Source organism: Amblyomma mixtum, chromosome 2 (genome assembly GCF_055824585.1).
Source record: "Amblyomma mixtum isolate Tamu chromosome 2, ASM5582458v1, whole genome shotgun sequence".
Taxonomy (NCBI): Eukaryota; Metazoa; Arthropoda; class Arachnida; order Ixodida; family Ixodidae; genus Amblyomma; species Amblyomma mixtum.
This window is the reverse complement of record NC_143013.1, coordinates 15,363,324-15,382,288: the sequence shown is the minus strand read 5'-3', so window position 1 is coordinate 15,382,288 and position 18,965 is coordinate 15,363,324. Positions and strand designations below refer to the sequence as shown.

Here is an 18,965-nt window from a genome sequence, read left to right as displayed (position 1 = left end):
ACAGTCAGAGTTCTTTGTTGCCTACATTGCACAAGAAAGCAGGCTCATCGTGCGCAAGAACGTAAACAATAACGCCACGTTGAAGTTTGATTTCGAATACCGGGTTCAGTTTTAGACTCTGAGATCGGACTTCATGGCGTCTGCGAGCAAAATAAGGGCCACATATGCTACAATCAGCGCTCTCTGCTCAGCATATAACATAAACGGAACTCTATAAACGACGCTTGTTTAAGTGTGATTGTTTTAGCAACGTGAGAAAAGATGGCAACCTGCAGAAATCGTACGGTACTCACACTACTGAGCGTTGCAAAACGCTCTGCAATACAAAAACAACACCATAAATGCATATCCCAAGGCAGACGACAGCCCACGATTTCACCAAATAGCAGGTCAATGGGGGGTCAGCATTTCCATGAGAATCGGCCGACCTATTGGCCAGAGGGCTTCCTGTGAGGGTCATTTGCGGCTTCGATCTTGAGTTGTATCCAACTATAAGACTGGAACCCATTCAGCGTCCAAAACGCAGCCTCCGAAATCAGTGTATTTGCAAGCTGATCGAGGCCTTCGAGACGCTCATTACGGTGTTACCTTCGCAACCATTAGTTCTCGTGAGCAACGGTAACGCCGGTCGGTATACAAACAGATGGTTTCTCTTTGGCAAGACTGCGCGCCTGCCCATTCGTCCCTGTCACGAGCTCCCCAGGCCGATGCGAGGTCCTCGGAGAACAAGCGAACTGGTTCCCATAAGATAGGGCTCGCGGGGGGTCACAATGCGATTTGGCGAAGCGCACGGTACCGCAGTTGCATTGTTCAACCCGTATATTGTCGCTGGCACAAGTATTACACGGTGACGGGGCCTTGCGCGACAACCACGTTGTCAGTACTTGCTTATAACTTAAGATGAGATAAACTGCTCCAAAGGGAAGCTGTACATAGCGAGCGTGCTTGTATTAAGAGCGCCATTTTGCAGTTAGCTAGCAGCACGTGCTGACAATCCTGGAGCTTTAAAAAAGAATCAGAGTGACGCCTTGTTAGGGTGGTGCTTATCTTAAAGCGTTTGCCGCATGGCGCGCTGTGCACCCTGTTTGCGCACGCCGGCCCCTTTAGGAAGGGAGACGCGAGATGTCCATCAAAAAATGACCGGCCGTTAAACTGGCAGCGGGCAAAACACATGCGGGCTGTCAGGCCATCCAGACAGGGGAAAAACAGGCTCGCAGAGAGCTTGCTAAAGGGCAACCCAACGGTCACCGACATGCTTTCGACGGCCGGAAAGCGTGCGAACGCCGGGGAGAGCACAGGTACAGTCGGCAGCAAAAGTTAACGGGACGCGTGTGCTCGAGGCAGAATTGATTGCAGCGCCGCCTCGCGACCCGGTACTGCACCAGCGGAAGGAGCGTGCAATTCAAGCGATTGGTCTCCATAAAAGCGGCAAAGGAAAAACCTTTCCGCGCACCCGCATCCTATAAACTTTCGCCGACGATTGTACGTAAGGTTGTGACAGCGCGAGGGCAGAAGACCAGGCATTGCCGTCTAGCGCACGGTCAACAGCTCCGGGCACTCGAACAGATGATGAAGTATGAAACTGGCGAAGGCATGTCAGTTAGCAGCTAGACGATCGTATCTACCATGGCAAGCCTCATTACTGCAATACCTCGGTTCCACGCGTTTTTGTTGCGACGGTGCAGTTCCTGCTGCGGTAAGTAAAAAGGTGGCACAAAACAGTGCAAGCTTAAAGTAGGTTTCTTTGTTACTGCTCAAGTCCTGCAATAACTTGATAACTTTCCTTGATACCGTCTCAGACTCATTTGGCATTACTTCGAAGAGCATTAAGTATAGCGGTGACACTGTTGCTGCGACATCACCGTACGCGGCACCGCAAAGCAGACCTCGCGGTGACGTAGCTGCGCCAGTTCACGCGGCAAATTTCGCGGAGAAAATACCGAGGCGCGCTTTGGAGATCTCTGGGCTCCTCGGCTGGTTCGTGACGTCAGCGGCCGTGGTTTCGCGTTTCCTATCTCTCGCTTTCCCTCAATGTTACATCCCACGTCATCCAGACACATCAGTGACAGCGTATTCCGAAAGAACCTGATATTTCAGGGACATTTGAGGAGAGGAGAATCACGAGAAGCATCGCGCAGGCAACGTTAAGGCAACGTTAATGCATGGAGTAAGAGTTCCACTCACCAGTCGCCGATGCCAGATACGCGACGCCAAACGCTCAAGGCAATGACAAGAGTGTCTTGCGGCGCGCCGATATCCTGCCTGCCTCCACAGCCTTGTCGTCACTGCAGTCTTCTCGCAAGAATGAATTCGCGCACAGGATACAAGCCACTGCCGATGTCGCCCCTGCTGTCTCCTCGTTCCAGAGGCAAACACTGCAACAACACGGACGAAACTTCGTCACAATACGGCACCACCAGCACTGGCGAGGCAAGTGAGCCCCAAGCAAGCACCACTCTTCGTTCAGCGAGACGCAACAACGCTAAAACGCACGCGCGCACTCGGGTATGGCGCTCGCGCCGAAGCGAGCTCTACAGCAGCGTACAGTCCCGCGCGGCGTCTGCAGCACGACTCGCGCACAGCTGAGGACTGGTCCGCGCGGGTTGGAAGCGGGTCGACAAGGAGGAAGGGGGAAGAGAAAGAACGAACAGAGCGGAAAGAAAGAGGAGAAAAAGACGAAGAGCTGCAGCAACGGAGCGCGTCCACCTCTTTCTTTCCCTCCTCCGCTTCTGCCCTTCTTTCCTTCCTTTCCTCCTCCAGCGCCGCAGCCTTCTCTCTCTTTCCCGAAGCAAGGAGGGCTTCCCTCGTCACCTGACCCAGTCTGGCTTGCGTCACGCGTGACGTCGCCCAACCACAGCACGTGCAGGCCGCCGCCGCGGCGAACAGCTGATGGCTGCGCGCGACCACACGGGCGGAACGCGCGAAATTCGCGCCGCTCGCGCGCTGGGTTGTAGGGAGAGCCGCAGCTTTTTACAGGTTGCGGGCTCGCAGCTAAGAAAAATAATTCAATATTACGCTGCACTGAACTTGAAAGAAATTCAGGCTATCACGCATACTTTCTTTTTTCACTTTTTGCTGTTCACGCGGTAATATATCGACAGAGGCCGACTTCAAATTGTTCTTACTCACCCTTTTAAAGTGGGAACGGGAATACGATCAGAACAATAGCTGGGAGCTTGTTTTACGCTCACATAGTTAGCCAAAGTTTGCAGTCTCCGACCGCACGATCTGCTCCAATGTTCATTGACCCTGGATACATGTCTCATTCTTCCTCACCTCAATATCCAGGTAACCGACGTGAGAACAGCATGCTACACCAAGTCGCTAAACATAGTACTGTTGTGTTGATAGATTCCCGCTGGGCGATCAGAAGCGATGTTAACTACTTTTGGACATTTTGCGGAGAAAAAAAAAAGGAAAAAACTAGGACGCCTCTTAAACTTCAAAACTTTACATTTCACGCAGAATGCAAAATACATATCTCTCTTTTTAATTATGTGAGTACGAAACCGAAAAAAATATATCTTTCATAGGAAAAAAAATGCACATCAGGGCCAAAATGGGAGCCGCTTTATACTACGCAGTAAGCGAAAGCAAAATGATTGTGGCTGCACAAAAAAAAGGCACTTGAAGACATTTTTACTACAATAGTGTGTAATGTTTATAGTGCACGACAATCGACAAATAATTCCGGCGTTAAACAAACTTGAAATCAGAAGCGGTTAATGTATACATTCGCGTTACTGTTGCAAAAGAAGGCTTTAAAACTACTGTTCCACCTAGAGTATTGGCAATAGCATTTTTTTCCATGATGTCGGCAATAAACCACAGCGAATATACAAGCATGCAATAACTCTCTGGCAGCCATTCGACGCCTTTCTCTCAGTATAGCACAGTAGCAATCTGCTCCAAGGACGCCGCCGCCCGTTCAAAAATACGCCGCCTATATGCCCCACCATAAACGCACAGCGGAGTGGAAACAATAAAGCATAATTTACGACAACGAATTACGAAGACATGCACGTTGTCGTAATCGATGCTCGCGGCGGATGCGTTGTGTATACGTGCGCAGCCTGAGCTAAATAAGAAATCGAATGGCGAACGATAAGAACTGAATTTTTGCTGAATTACGAAATGGTTTTTATAAAAGACGGGCTAAAAAAGAAAAGTGTTCGAGGTATTGAGGTCTGCATTTTCAGCCGGCGAGAAAGGCGAAACGCGTTGAAAACACGCTCTCGACGTCACTATTCTCTTCGTCTCATACTGTCGATTCAGAAGCGAAATGCTATTAGTTTTTTTATTATTATTTCAATGATCGTTGTATCGGTAAGAGCACTGAGCAAAGGACAAACACAAAAACACTGCAATGTATATGAAGCTATGGTGACGGAATGTGCACCGTAAAGCTCAAGTGTACACTGTTTGGTGAAAGACACAGCAAAACTAAGCCGCGCATCCTAACAAGAAAACCAAAACTATGCTTATAAGACGCGACGCGATGCAGCCTACGCATCGCAGAACTCTATTGATCCATTCCCGGTTTTTGAGTTTCTCCGCTTCATACATCGCACGAACCTGGTGCCACAGCGCGTCCATATATGTAGGCTTGCATTCGTGAATTCGGATGGTACGTGTTCCCGGTTATCTCAGGTACATACTGAGCAATCGTGCAACTGACACCCGAGCACACTTGCTTGTATATTTGCTCTTCTATGTTGTTTGTGTGTAGTGTGTTGCAACTGTATTCTGTTAGTGCATTATAAGCTTTGCGATTTCTTCCACTATACAAAAGGAAGCATCCAGCGCTGCTGTCACGAACCAACCTCTCCTTACGTACCCATAAAAGAAAATAACAAACGCACAGGAGACGACAGAATTGTATTCCGTCAAATAAACATTATTTTGGCTGAACACTTCAAGACTTGAAAGTAAATGAACCACCATTCAAATACACTGAGGAAGAAAATAGTAGCTGAGGACGTCGGCGAAGACAGACGAATTAGAGCAACTGCAAGGAGACGACAGCCAAAGTCCAGCGGCCGCTTCTCACGGAGCGCGCCTACGCTACTTACTGCATAGCCCGCACCTCAGAAAGCCGAAACAAAACACCACAAAAAAGAAAAAAAAACAGAGAGAAATGTACATGGCCGCAGCCAACCTCGCGATACAAAACGAGTCGGCGCATTGAACGCGGCAGTGAACCCGACGAACTCGACGCGCCACTTCTCCCCTCGCAACATCCATCCACGAAGAACAGTCGCCGGCAGGCCGACTATGGAATGAAAAAGGCCGAGGCGCCCAAGGCGAGGAAAGAAGGATGGCTAGAAAGAGGAGGGAGCACATCGGAGCAGGAAAGTGAACGAGGAGCCGAGCTGCCGCCGCCGCCGCAAAGCCGTGTTCTCTGGTCGCGTTTTGTATCTGTGTCAGGCGGTGTGCGCCCGCTTCCCCTCATACTCCTCCTCCTATTTCTGTTCGGCATGCACAAGCGAAAGTCCGAGAGGGCCTATTTTCGGGGGAGCCTGTCCAGGAGCACAGCGCGTATGGCACATACGCCCGGGTCGCCGCCTGCTACTTGCCGCCGCCCGTGGTACAAAACGACAACGACGAGGAAGCCGCCGGCGACAACGACGGCTCCTGGGCGCTGCGTTCCTGCTGCCGAGGCGACCGGCCGGAGAGAAAAAAGAAACCGTTCTCGAGTTTGTAGTGTGTGTACGCTTCACTTCGCGCGTGGGGGGAAGTGCGGCCGTGTCACTGGCGTGAGCAGCGGCCGGACCCGAACAACGCCTCCATATCCTCGGCTATTCGTGCAAAACGAAACGGACGCGTTCAGTTTCATGCGGCCGGTCCCGAGCTCTCGACTTACTTCCACACAGCGCAATGCTCGTTCAGGAAGTGCGAGGCCTGAAAGGGGTATGGACAGAGGAAGAAAAAGACGAGAAAAGTGAAAGAACACGGCAGGCAAAGCAGCGACGCCTCGCTATGGCTCTTAACGCGTGTGCCTGTACAGAGCAGTTTTCTTTCTTTTTTTTTTTTAGTCTTCGGTGCACGGTAAATCGTGCTGGAAACAAACCTTTAAATGCCAACAATAGCCGGCTCACGCTCTCGGAGTGTATAGTATACATGCGAAGATTCCGACGGCAGGGCGTGAAGGTTTGTAGCTCAACGAAAAGAAAGAACTAGTCGCCCAGGCGGTCGACACAGAGATTTTTGGTCGAATAAAAGTCTCTTTACTACTGCTACTACTACTACTGCTACTACTACTACTACTACTACTACTACTACTACTACTACTACTACTACTATTGCTGCTACTACTGTACTACTAATATTATACTACTACTACTACTACTACTGCTACTACTACTACTGCTACTACTACTACTACTACTGCTACTACCACTACTACTACTACTACTACTACTACTACTACTACTGCTACTACTACTACTACTACTACTACTACTACTACTACTACTACTGCTACAAATATGCGGTAGTGCTACCACTTCCGCTACACTAAGTCAGCAGCCTATGTTTACTGCGTGTTCACGTCACGTACGGTATAGGCGTCTACGCAGGGTTCCAACGGCTCAGTTAACAGCAGCTAAGAAAGTTTCCTTCACAACAGTGATGTTCGATCACGCCTGAACGTCCAGTGGACGACGAATTCTACTTATCATTTTTAACTTGCACCTATTATGACAATCACGCAGGATTTCGAAGCTATATATGGCGGAGTATAAGCTGTCATACGGAGTGCGCTAGAGGACGGCTTACTCCCGATTTACTCCCACATAGGAGTATTCCTGTTTAGAGTGGATATGCGGCACAAACCACGTGCAAGTGACAACAGACGTCAAGACACAGAGCGCTCTTATTTGGAGGTCACACTGGGTCCGTGCAGCGCTGTTGCAGCGAAGTTGCGGCACAGCCAAAGCCCGACCAGTTCGATTACAGACAATGCTTTCGCAAGGTAAAGCGCGAGTATATACGGCAGGGCGTGCGAGCATCGAACCCGGGAAAAGTAACAGCGGCTCTGAATCGCGCGAGTCAAATAAACGACTAGATCAAAGCAGGAGACGGCACTCCACCGCGATTTCAGACGGGCGAAAGATTTCAGCGGCCCCACTGTTCAATAGGATCAGTCGACGAGCAGGAGTAGCTAATTAAGACGAGAGCACTGAGCATTGGGTTTCCAGCTTTGGGCGTTCGTTTTACTTTCCCGCTGCGAACACCGCAAGGTAAAGCAAACGGGAAGAGAAACAGCCGCAGGCACACAAAGACAGGCCGACGAACGCACGAACATATCTACGTTAAGGGAAAGAGAAAGAGACAGAGAGGTAAAGAAAGAGAGAGAGAGAGAAAGCCTTATATCAGGGAGACAGGAAACAGACCTAAGAGAAGGTGGAAAATTAACCGAAGCCGTCTGGCCACAATTCAGACTCGGGCTCCGGTTCGCGCCGATTTTTTCGGAAATCCAGCCCCAAGTTAAAGTACAGAGGGCAATAGTGCACGCGAAGAGAAGAAATAACGCTTTTCACCGATCGAAATCTCTCACCTCTCCCGCAGCCACCTCCACCTGGAGCAAACTAACGGGCTGGCGGATAAACAAGCAAAGGTTAGACGTGCGTGTGCAAGAAGACAGAGACGAGGCAGTCGCGGTAAGAGAGAGAGGGAATAGGAGTGGGAGGGAAAAAAAGAAGATACTACTACTTCTCGGCGCGCTATCTGTGCTCCGCCAGCCTAATGGAATTGCGATCGATTGAGCCGCTTTAATGGGAAACAATGGAGCGCTGAGAAAGCCATTTACTCGGCCTCTGACGCCGAACCTTCGCGCCCCTGCAGCTCACAGGTCTCGCGAGAAGAGCGCAAAGTTGCGTGCAGCGTGCGGCTGTACAGACGCCCGACACCACTCGGCCGAACTCTCTCTCTCTCTCTCTCTCTCTCTCACACACACACGCGCGCACACGCACACACACACACACACACACACACACACACACACACACACACACACACACACACACACACACACACACACACACACACACACACACACACACAAGCACGCAGCGTTGAACCAATACCCCGCCGAATGGAGCTACAGGCGTCCTTCAGAGAACAGATGACTCTTCGAATCTCGCCTGAGGACTCGGGGGGTGCGCGCCGTGCATTGTGAAAATCCGTCAAAGACACTGATGGTCCCGGACGGAATTTTTCTTGAACAACGAAGTTTCTTAGAAAGCCGTGCAGATTCTTTCGTAGCCATGCGGCTGAGCTTGGGTGGATGACAATGAGTAATTACTCTCGTGTGCTGTGCGATGTCACCGCACGTTAAAGATCCCAAGGTGGTCGACACTATTCCGGAGCCCTCGCCTACGGCACCTTTTTCTTCCTTTCTTCTTTCACTCCATCTTCCTTGTTTCCTTTACGGCGCGGTTCGAGTGTCCACCGAGATGTGTGACAATTACTGCGCCATTTCCTTTCTGCAAAAAAAAAAAAAAAAAAAACTCCCTCACTACAAATAAGTTGACTGACGCGTTCCCGCACACAGCTCTTCTCTTGCATAGCTAGCGGTGTAGATCCCGCCCGGAGAAGAAAGAGGGAGTGAGAGATGCAGAACGAGATAGAAGAAAAGCGCGGAGATTAACCGGTCACGCATAAGCTAAGCTGTGAGGGTGACAATAATATGATTAAACAACCGTGGCGTCAACTGCGTATGTGGACAGACGACGTTAAAAGATATGGGCGACTTAATTAGTAGTGCTAGCAAAGCGAGCGCAACCACCAATAGCATTCAAGGCAGAACTGCAGAACTGCCATCGAACTGTAATCGGTCTAATCAACTGCAGCTCATGAATGAAGAGTGACCACGTGGCTCTATAGTGGAGGGGGAAAAATCTCACCCCGCCGCGGTGGCTCAGTGGCTACGGCGCTCGGCTGCTGGCCCGAAAGACGCGGATTCGATCCCGGCCGCGGCGGCTGAATTTCTTGAAGGCGAAATTCTAGAGACCCGTGTGCTGTGCGATGTCAGTGCACGTTAAAGAACCCCAGGTGGTCGAAATTTCCGGAGCCCTTCACTACGGCGTCTCTCATAGCCTCAGCCGCTTTGGGACGTTAAACCCCAATAAACCAATAAACCAGCCAAAATCTCAGCTTTTCGCGAAAGAGCCTTCGTTCTCTCCCATGTTATTATTATTATTATTATATGCTGTGCGACTTTACAGGCTCATACAGGAGTGGGTCACAAAGCAAAACAGAGCAAGGCAGACGAACTGCGTCAAATACAAAACATATTAATAATTATTTTGGAGCAAAAAAAGAACAAAATTAAGCACGACAAACAACGCAAAGACAACAATGAGACGCAGATAATGCTAGGCAAGGGACAAGAACTAGAAAAAAAAACATAATTCAATAAATAAAGCGCACCAAAAAAAACAAAAGCAAGCAGAATAAGAGCGCGAAGAAGACAGTGCAAAGCAGATAAGGAGGCAACAGCGAAGAGATTCGACGGAGAACAAGAAAGAAACATACAAATGCGCAAGCCCAAGGAACACAAAATAATCACAGGCTGACTCATTAAAAAGTGAATTTTAGTTTCCACTAAACCAACTGAGTAAGCATTCACAATTTCTTCCGACAGACGGGTTCCATATGTTTCAAAAGGGGAAGGAAAAAAAACGAATGTTTAAATGCGTCACAACGCGAAGAAAAATATCTGATGCACTTAAGATGACTAATGTCCGAATGTTGGAAGGGTGGCCTGATATACTTTGGGTCTTCATGTGATCGTGATAACGAAGAAAAATAAACTTCATGGAAGCGACATGTCGTCTTGATATCAGGGTATAGAATGTTTTCTTGCTTGCGTAGAGCATTGACACCGTTCTACGGCAAGTATCTCGAATAAATAAAACAGAGTGCCATGCACTGTATTCTATCTACTTGGTCGATTAGATAAGACTGGTGCAGGGACCATACGATAAATATCGTCTGAACGAGTTCGTAAGTTCTCGCAAGTATAAAACAAGCTTGTCGATTAAGCGCCCGCTGCTGATTCATCAACTGATTCTGGAGCTGCGTTGACAAAGCTGTCCTAGTTCGTTCGTATACGCGGCATCGGTGTCGCAAGGGCCAGTGCCTTCGATGCAGGAAGCTTGTGCGCTATATGCCATCACGAGTCAGGATACGTGCCGTATATGTGGAGCAAGAAATTACGTAACTTCAGGTGTCGATTGTGCTGAAGGGCCACACGACGTCTCTGACATCAAGGCATTGGGTGAACTGCAGGGGGTGAAATGCAGCGGGCAACGCTAGATTACTAACCTTCACAGCTTTGTACGAAAGCAAGAACCCACTATAGTCGAATACAACTCAAGAATTTCTTGAGTTGTATTTTTGTATTTTCTTGAGTTGTACACAATTTCTTCATTGTGTACATTGTCGACTTGGGCGTAACACTGCATTTTGTGTTTGCTCCTAATCGAAAATTTGTTTTTCTTTTGCGCAGATACTTGAATCTATGTACATTTGTAACTATTGTTTTCATTATTCCTTATTACTTGGTTCTGATCGGTGTTCGGTCTGTGTTCACTGCTGTTTTGCCTTTGAGGGGATAAGGCCTTAGTCAAGCTGCGTACGCAGCTTTTTGCCTTATCTCCTCCATTATATTTGATGAAAAGAACAATAAAGAAGGATGCCGCTAATGCCCCTCAAAGGAGGCTCTTCAACCAATGGCGTCGACTGACTGTCATAACGCCGCGGTTAATCCAGTTAATTGTGAATAATCCTCCAGCCCTCTGTGACCTCAGCTATATATAGCAGGTGCAAGGGGATTAACTGCTGTGTCATGACAATAGGTCAAAGCCACCGGCTGTAGCGCCTCCTTTGAGGCCCATTTGCTGCTTCGTTCTTTAGTTGTATCCGACTACAGCTCCAAATGAAAAGGACGGGGGGGGGGGGGGGGGGGGGGTAGGCGAGAGACTACTCTCCCTGGAAGCTAGCAGGGAGGCAGTGCACCCACAGCAGCCAGACAGTAGATTCAGCGGGAATTTTTTCTTCGCGATACCTTTTGGGTCACTGGCCTTGGCACTACGGCGCTGTTTGCAAACGTCCTCGCCGGCGAAATTACCCGGTCCGCCCATTAAGCAGCGCAGACTGTTCTTACTCCGTTATTAAGGACGTCCGCTGAGGGGAAACTGGATTTGCTCGCACGCTATATCGCGTTAGCCCGCCGGACTTTCTCCGCGGCGATCCAATTCTCGCCTGCGCACCCTTGACCCTGCCTGGCTAGTACAAACTGCGGACACCCGGGTGCCTTCTGCCGCCTGTGGCAGGCGTTGGCCGCTTTCAGTGCTGCCTATATGGCAGCAGTGGCGGACTCCACTGCGAGCAACTTTAGCGCACGAGAACATCATAAAGCACCTTTACTGCCACTGGGCTTGACATTCAGCTGCGATTCCTTAGGACACCATTACGCTGGTTGGACGACAAAGACGCTGCCAGAGTCTTAACTGAGGGAAAGAAGTCGCTCGGTCATTATGAATTATTTAACGTCAGGGGCCTGAGTGGCCATACTTGCTCGACCGCACAAACGCGTATGCCCGCACACTGCCCGTCTTAGGACAGATGCTCCACCTTTTCATCCGTATAACAAAGGGGAAAGGGTATTCAGCTCCGCCTTTCGCTTCTTCACTTTTTCTCTTACCACAAACAAATAAAGTTACAGAAACTAACACAGACGTCTTGTACAGCAAGAAAGTGGGCTGCCAGCCAATGTAATCTATGCATCGCGGGGTCAGCAGCGGCTTAAAGAACCAGTGGAAACTTTCCCTATAGGTCTCTTTACCTATAAGTACCAAACAGCACGTCTTTGGAATATAGCTCCTGTCAAAAAACACTATTACAGTTAGACCTGGATATAGCGAAGCTGAAAAAAGTCCAGGATTTTTCGTTACATCCAGGTTTTCGTTACATGCAGTTTTCGCGTGAAGACTCGAAGGCCAATGCAGAACGGAAACCAAAATAAGAAAGAAATGTAGATGAAATCAGCCAGCCGCTCCCATCTTTAGCGCAGTCTGCCTTGTTATCCGACTGAGGGAGTATTGTAAAACCCCTACCAAGAGAAGGTGTTTCTCTAAACTGCCTTCCAGTTTGGCTCCTTCCACACAAGAAGCGGCTTCCCCGCAGAGCACGGAACAAAATGGTGGACCTTCGGGCAACTCTGTTCCCTGCGGAAGCATATACAGGAACACTAGTTTTAGCCAGGTATGCGCGCCATCTGTCCTATAACTTTGTGCTTTCATAGAAATCCGCAGCTATAGAGCCACTCCATCAGGTGCTCCCATCATCGCGCGTGTGTTCCGGCAGTCGACAGAGAGAGGCCGGGCGAGAAAGGGTGCGCGAGGGCGAAATGAATCCCCGCAGGGGTCCAACAGCTGCCTCGACGAGGACCGTTTAAATAGTTTCTCCGCAAAATCGTTCCGGCCGCTCATTTATCATCTGCCGCGTCGATGGCAGTGCAGGCCGACGGCCTGAAACCGATCGCGCCGCTGCCGTGATTGATAGAAGGAACCATCAGCTCTTCGAGGAATAGAGCTCCTCGATGAACGCCGCTTCGAAGGCTCACGTATGTCAAAGGTTACGCAATTATACGGGGCGAGCCTACACGAGTATACTACGACAACTGCACACAAGTGAAGACGAAATCGAGCGACCATTACAGCTTTAAGTGTCCGCAGCGGGATCTAAAATCTAACTCGCTTCGGCATTGATTGTTTGCAATATACATGATTTGTATCAAATGGGAAACGGTGTAGAACGTTGGCCACCCTGCACACGAGCGAAATCGTCAGACGTTGCAGCATGTCCATCATGTTGCTGAGTGTTCGATGTAGTACAGAAGAGCTCTGCAGACCTATCGTATATATATAATGATACGTATTCCTGAAGGTCACCATTAGAGTGAACTTCCTACCGCAGAAAAGGGGCCGCGGCACGCCCCCATAGTTGCGGCCGTTCAACAAAAGGCCCAAAGGAAGGATATAATACACTATGATGACTCTCAATGGTTGCATTTACCTATCGAGAAACGACGTGAAATGGACGATATACGGCGACAAAACAAACACGTCCAAAAAGAAGTGTCGCCGAGATATCACAGGCACGTGCGGTCTCCCGTACGCGTAGTGCAGAGAAGCTGCCGCCGTCGCTACAACAGTCTGCCTGTAGGCGGAAATTGCCTGGGCCACGCCGAGACTAACTCCTGCTGGCAAAAAATAGGCGTTTTCATGAAACGCGGTGACCGCAACGTGCGCTACGCACTTAACACAAATTAGCCTATTTGGGGGTAAAAAGGGATTAAGCTCTCCTCTAGCGAACACCCTTTTAGGGGCAGGGTATACGCTGCCCAAGTCACGAGGCAGATTTCGATCAGCAAATAGTATACGGAATGCTTCCCTTGGCGATGGGGGCATATTCCTACCGCAAAGCATAATGACTTGATGCTGTTAGCAATGGCAGGAGGATATTAAACGTGGCACCGGAGGTACTGACGTTAGAAAACAGAGGAGACTCAAACGCCGGTTAAAATCTTCGTGAGTGCTAGGACTTCGCATTTTCTGAAGAGGGAATTTGTTTGCATTGCAAACCTAACTATTCTGCATATTTAAGTGATGCAAAATTACCACAGGGCTTCGACAGGAATGCCCCGTCCCTTAAATGGAAGCGAACTCAAGCACAGGTTACTCCCTTTCTACTCCCACATAAGCAAATTCGTGTTTAGAGTGAGCAAATAATAAAAAATAAAACAAAGAAACACCATGGATCGTTTAAGGAAGCACAGTGTACAGTGACGGTGTAGACACCAGCCAACGCGTATAATAACCACAACCTAACAAACAGTTTCGTATCTCTGCTGCCTTAGCTTTGATGGCACTGCACTGCGCATTCGGCCGGACAACAACAGAGTACAGAGACCGTCAGTGCTTCTTGCCTGAGCAGTATCGGAAGGAGTTTGGAAGAAGCAAGCTGGCCAGCTCGTCCGTTCAGGCCAACCCTCATAGCACTTTTTTCTTCTTTTCTTTTCACTCTGTTCTGTTCCCTAGTCACCGCTCGTATTTTCCCGCTGGCTCGGCACTGTCCAGTTCAGTTAAGGAGGCCGCCCGCAGAAGAACGGAAGCAAGAAGTGCACAAGGTAGAAACCGCGCCACTGGTTCGGTCGGGAGTTTGCGAGTCGCCGCTTTCTCGGTGATTACCTTGTTCCCGACGCTGATCACATCTTGCCCGATTTCGCAGCCCACAGAGCACCTAGCGACCACCGCACGGAACCTCCTCTGTCCGCACTCTGTAAGTCACTGCACCCCCCTCCACTGCACCCCCCCCCCCCCCGCCCTCCTCGGGGTGGGTGTTGTCGAGAAGGTCGTCCATGACGCACGGTGAGAACGAGCGGGGGCCGCTGGGAAATTTTGTTCCCAATCGTTTGATTGGCCCACGGTTTCGGCGGTCTGTTAAGAAATCACCGTCCTGGGAGCAACGTCGTACAGAAGCTAGAGCCATTACGGTAATGAAATGCGCCTCTTTACGGCGCCAAACTGCAAGCAGTGCGTCTCGCGGCCTTCCTCGAGATTTCCTCGCCGAAGCCCGAGTCGTCCGATCACGGCCGTAAACCACGCGCGTGTCATGTCAGAAAGCAGGAGTTCCCGTCTGTAACTTCACTGGTAAACATGTATTACTAACGTGCAGTTTTCCGGACAACAAAAGCAGATGTGGACTATAGAAGGAAAGCGGGCGGGGGGGGGGGGGGGGGGGGGGGGATCGCTAATACAATTAATGTGAAGCTTGTCGGTGAGGATTAAACGAACGCTTTTCCAATAACTGTTAAGTCGGCTTTCCCACTGCGGGCTCTGCTCAACTAACGGCACCACGCTGCAGGCTGACAGTCAGAAAAATAAGCTGAACGCACTCGGTCCGGATTAAACGAACGCTTTTCCAATAATTGTTAAGCCGGTTTTCCCACTGGGGACTCTGCTCAACTAATGGCACCGCGCTGCAGGCTGACAGTCAGAAAAGCAAGTAGCTTAAGGTGGCGGTTCCACTGCCGCCATCTTGCAAGTAGTTCATATTCTGCCACCAGGCTACGACACTGATCCATCACTGAGAAAGTGTCTACCCGTCTGCCCCCAGCGACCCGAGACTGGTTTTGGTTGAGATGTTGAGATACGTGTCCGGTCCTTTCTTGACCCGTGCTGCGTGAAGGCTTTTCTTTTGCTGCTGCACCTGCCTTCAGAGGATTACAAACGAACCGTGGCAAACCCGGCTGCTAGTCCCCGTCGTGCGTGGGGGGAGGTGTTGGCTGGGGTGGTCCCGCATGCTTCTTTCTCTGCCTGTCCCTTGCCAAAGCCAAAGAGAGTGGGGCTTCCTTTATTCGGTCTATGGTTCCAGAAGGGCGAAGGGAAAAAGTTGGAGAGCCGGGGCAAAGAGGGTACCGTCTTTGTCCAAACGGGAACAGAGGACCGTTTCCTTCCCTCTCTTTTTTAGCCTTGGCTGAGTAGCCACAGAAAGCTGTACCGTCGATGTTACCATCTGGAGGGCCTCCTTTGAGGGAATGTGCCGTTTCGTTCTTGAGTTTTACCCGACTACAGACTTTACTGTTTTCGATGTCGTGACATGTATTAGTGGGAGCAAAGAAAAAGAAAAAAAATAATGCTGCCCAGCCCGCATCGCAAAAGGCACAACGTCGATACAGTGGAAACTTGGGAGAGTTAGTGATAATTGTCGACATAATTGCACAGCGCAAATTACTAAGTAAGCGAAAAGAGAAAGCGGACGCCAAAAATAAGGAAGGTGTGATATAAAGCAAATTACTTGTGTTTATGTCCCATGTATATATTTCTAGCGTTTTTTTTTTTTTCAATGAACCTTATAGTTGAAATCGGTGCCTTTCTTGTGTCCTTCCTTCTGCCCTCGTCTTTTGCGCGTGCAATCACTTTGTCACTGTTGATGCATAGTAATATTAGTAGTAGTCGGAACACGCCTGGTCTAGAGTGTAACCTGCAAACTCTAGCGCTGAAAAAAATATATTTTTTTATCAAATGGTATTGCATCTATGATAAGAAAACTATAACAAAGACAGCTATACAGGCATCCGCTCAGCGGATGCCTGTCCAACCTTATAAACTATGGTTGGTAAAGAAAAAGGCAGAGAAAAGTGGGCAATTGTCAATTTCTGTTTACCTTTGAGATGAATCGACATTGCTCAAGAGACGTGAAATTGCTATTGAGAGGGTTAGCACCGCAGGGTGTCGGAATGTGTTTACCTCAGAAGCAAATATTCGTCGTACATGCGGCGGCACCTTGCAACCAATTCCGATCAACTTAGACGGAATATTGCCAAGATTCACAAAAATGCAGTATACAGCTAGATGTATACCATTCACAAGGCGGACTCGAAACTTTTTTATAGACATTGTACGAAGAACGGGGGGGGGGGGGGGGGGGGGTGCAGGAACGCTGCAAAAAAAAAAAGGGGGTCGGCTACAAAGCGATAGTTCTGTAGGCACTTAGGGCGACCCCCTCCCCTCTCTCGTTTGTACCCTCAACTGCGTGCTCTTATTCATTTTAGACGTACGCCTTTCTTGCATCCAGTTTGCATCATTAGGTTGCTTATTCCCTCCAGAATTTTCCATCGCGTGCTGAAATCTATATCTTTCTTGCCTTGCGCCGATTTGCCTCGATTTGGTTGGATCAAAGATTGAAAAAGTGCGCCCGCGTATGTGTGTGTGTATGCGTGCGTGTCCACGCGCGCGTACCTGGAAACTGAAGGAACAGCTCCTATTTTCACACCGTCTATTGTCAGGCAACTAGAGCTTCGTTTACATGAACCCGACTTCGGCGGGTCGAGCCAGGAGATCGAGTTGAGCAAGGTCAGCCCAACTTGACTGCATGTTTACATGAACTCGATTTTAACGAGTCGCGACCGGTTCAACAGCAGCGGCACCAAGCGTCGAGCGGCGCAGCGGGAAAGGGCAGTGGCAGCCTGGAAGATTGCAGCATGCACGGCTGCCTCGGAGGCGCTACGGCGCAAGCGAATAACAGGTTCGCATTTATCACCTCCCCTTCCACTAACCCGACTCCGACCGGTTTACGTGCTATCTGCTGTTGGGGTCGAGTGAGTCAACCCACCCCCTGCAGCGGAGTTGACTGGACTCGCTCCCTCGACTCCCGGACCCGACTCTTAGGTGTTTACATGAACCCATAACCGGTTTTCAGCTCAAATCCTCAACTCAACCCGTCATGTAAACACCGCTTATAACGTGCTTGTAATCATTTTCCGAGAATTCCTTTTCCTGCGGCGCTAGTCTACCCCGCCTGCAGGAGGGGCGCGTAGCAAGGGGAGGGGGCGGTCCTTTGTGCCAGTTCTCGAAAAGGGGTCTTCTCAGCACTATAGTCGGTTACAACAAAAGAACGAAGCGGCATACGCAACTCAGAGGGAGCTCTCCAGCCAATCACGTCGATCTGTGTGGCTGTGCATGCAGCCAAGCCTGCAAAAGAGAGCGAAGGAGTCGGCGCTTTGTCCCCGTGTCGCCGAAGGTGGATGTCATTTGTTCGGGATAAGGCTAAAAGAATAACAACGCAAAAAGAAAGGAAAATATTTTGCTGCCCCGGCATCTGTCATCGTCTCTAGGAGCACCTGAGCTGGAGCAGGTGAAAAGACAGGGGGAAAGGCGAAGGTGTGGTGCCCCCGTTTATTGTCTCAGCTGCACTGGCCACTAAAGGGGGAGGGGGGGGGAGAGGGCTGGGGTGCTCACCTTTCTCATATGTCCGCGCGAGAGCGTCTTTTGCACAAAAGCGCTGAATGTTACAGGTGGGGCCATATTCGGCAACAGACGGTCGTGGCGGCTTCAGTCTCCACCGGTGCTGTCGCGGCGCACCTATGGAGACCGAGCAGAAAACTGTTCGGTCGACGCGATGGGCATGTGCTGCTTCGTTCTTGAGTTGTACCCGACTTGTATACCACATGGATTCATTTCAGCGGAGGAACATGGCGCCCTCTGAACCACGGCATTCGTTTGAAAGAAGTGCGAGTCTAGTTCAGGAAAACTACACCTGCTCCATGGTTAGTGCTGAAATAGTGCAGCTGCAGCCGCCATGGAAGCAGATGATGGTTTGCGGGTTGTGATAAACGGCAGAGACTCAAGTAACTTTCGCTCGTCGACAAGCTAGAACGCTGCTCGAGTTCTCCGAAGAAACGGATCGAGGCTGGTTCATGGGAACATGTTATTGTGATGTGCTGTTTGCACATTTCTTCATGAGATACGAGATGTTGGCTGCCGCTGATGTAGGCTGTGAACAGCTGGCTGCAATTCATTGGCTTCGCAAAGGCTAGCGACGACCAGGCTTGTACTCGACCATCCGTTTTGGAAGCAGACAGTGCCAAACTGCGCTCAAAGTGCCGGAACTAGCGGTACACACCCGCCGCACCGCCGCTGCCGCAGAACTTTGCCGAACTGGTGCAGTGAGTGCAGGCGAATCGAGCGCTCTCCAACTTCCCCTCCACAGCGCTAGCCGGAACAACGAACAACCGTCAGCACGAAGCGAAAGCCTGTCTCTTCCCTTTCCTGTCGCTTTAGCAATGCCAAAGCTCTCCTCGAAAAATAATACGACGTCCAGAATGCGTTTCGCAGCGTCAGGTGAAAAAAATTGGCAGTGGCTTAGCTCTGCTATGCCTGGATATACGTAGCGTAAAGCGCTCCGGTGTTTCGGCCGCACGTTTCGCCTTGGCTGCTCGACGGCGAACTGCCAGGCGACAACCTCGGGATCGGAAGAATTTAAATTTGCCAGTCTTCTGCGCCGTTTGGCAGCGGCTCGACTCTCCTTAGCTTACCAGAGCTTACATCTTGGGCGCGACCGTCATTTCTCCGCGCACCCTCCTCGCGCATGCGCAGTAGCGCGCGGCGCAACTG

General features: G+C 50.0%; 1 protein-coding gene across 5 annotated transcripts in view; it reads right to left on the bottom strand.

The window, feature by feature from the left end:
• Positions 1-18,965, bottom strand: part of Oatp30B (Organic anion transporting polypeptide 30B) — a 246,754-nt gene that overhangs the window by 148,725 nt on the left and 79,064 nt on the right. For 3 of the 5 annotated variants that reach the window (XM_089570606.1, XM_089570610.1, XM_089570608.1), the window contains exon 1: positions 2,185-2,599. The gene's annotated coding sequence lies outside the window, so the exon portion shown is untranslated. Of the gene's footprint in view, positions 1-2,184; positions 2,601-18,965 lie in introns of those variants that run through there. The other 2 variants (XM_089570607.1, XM_089570611.1) reach the window with 2 other exon arrangements.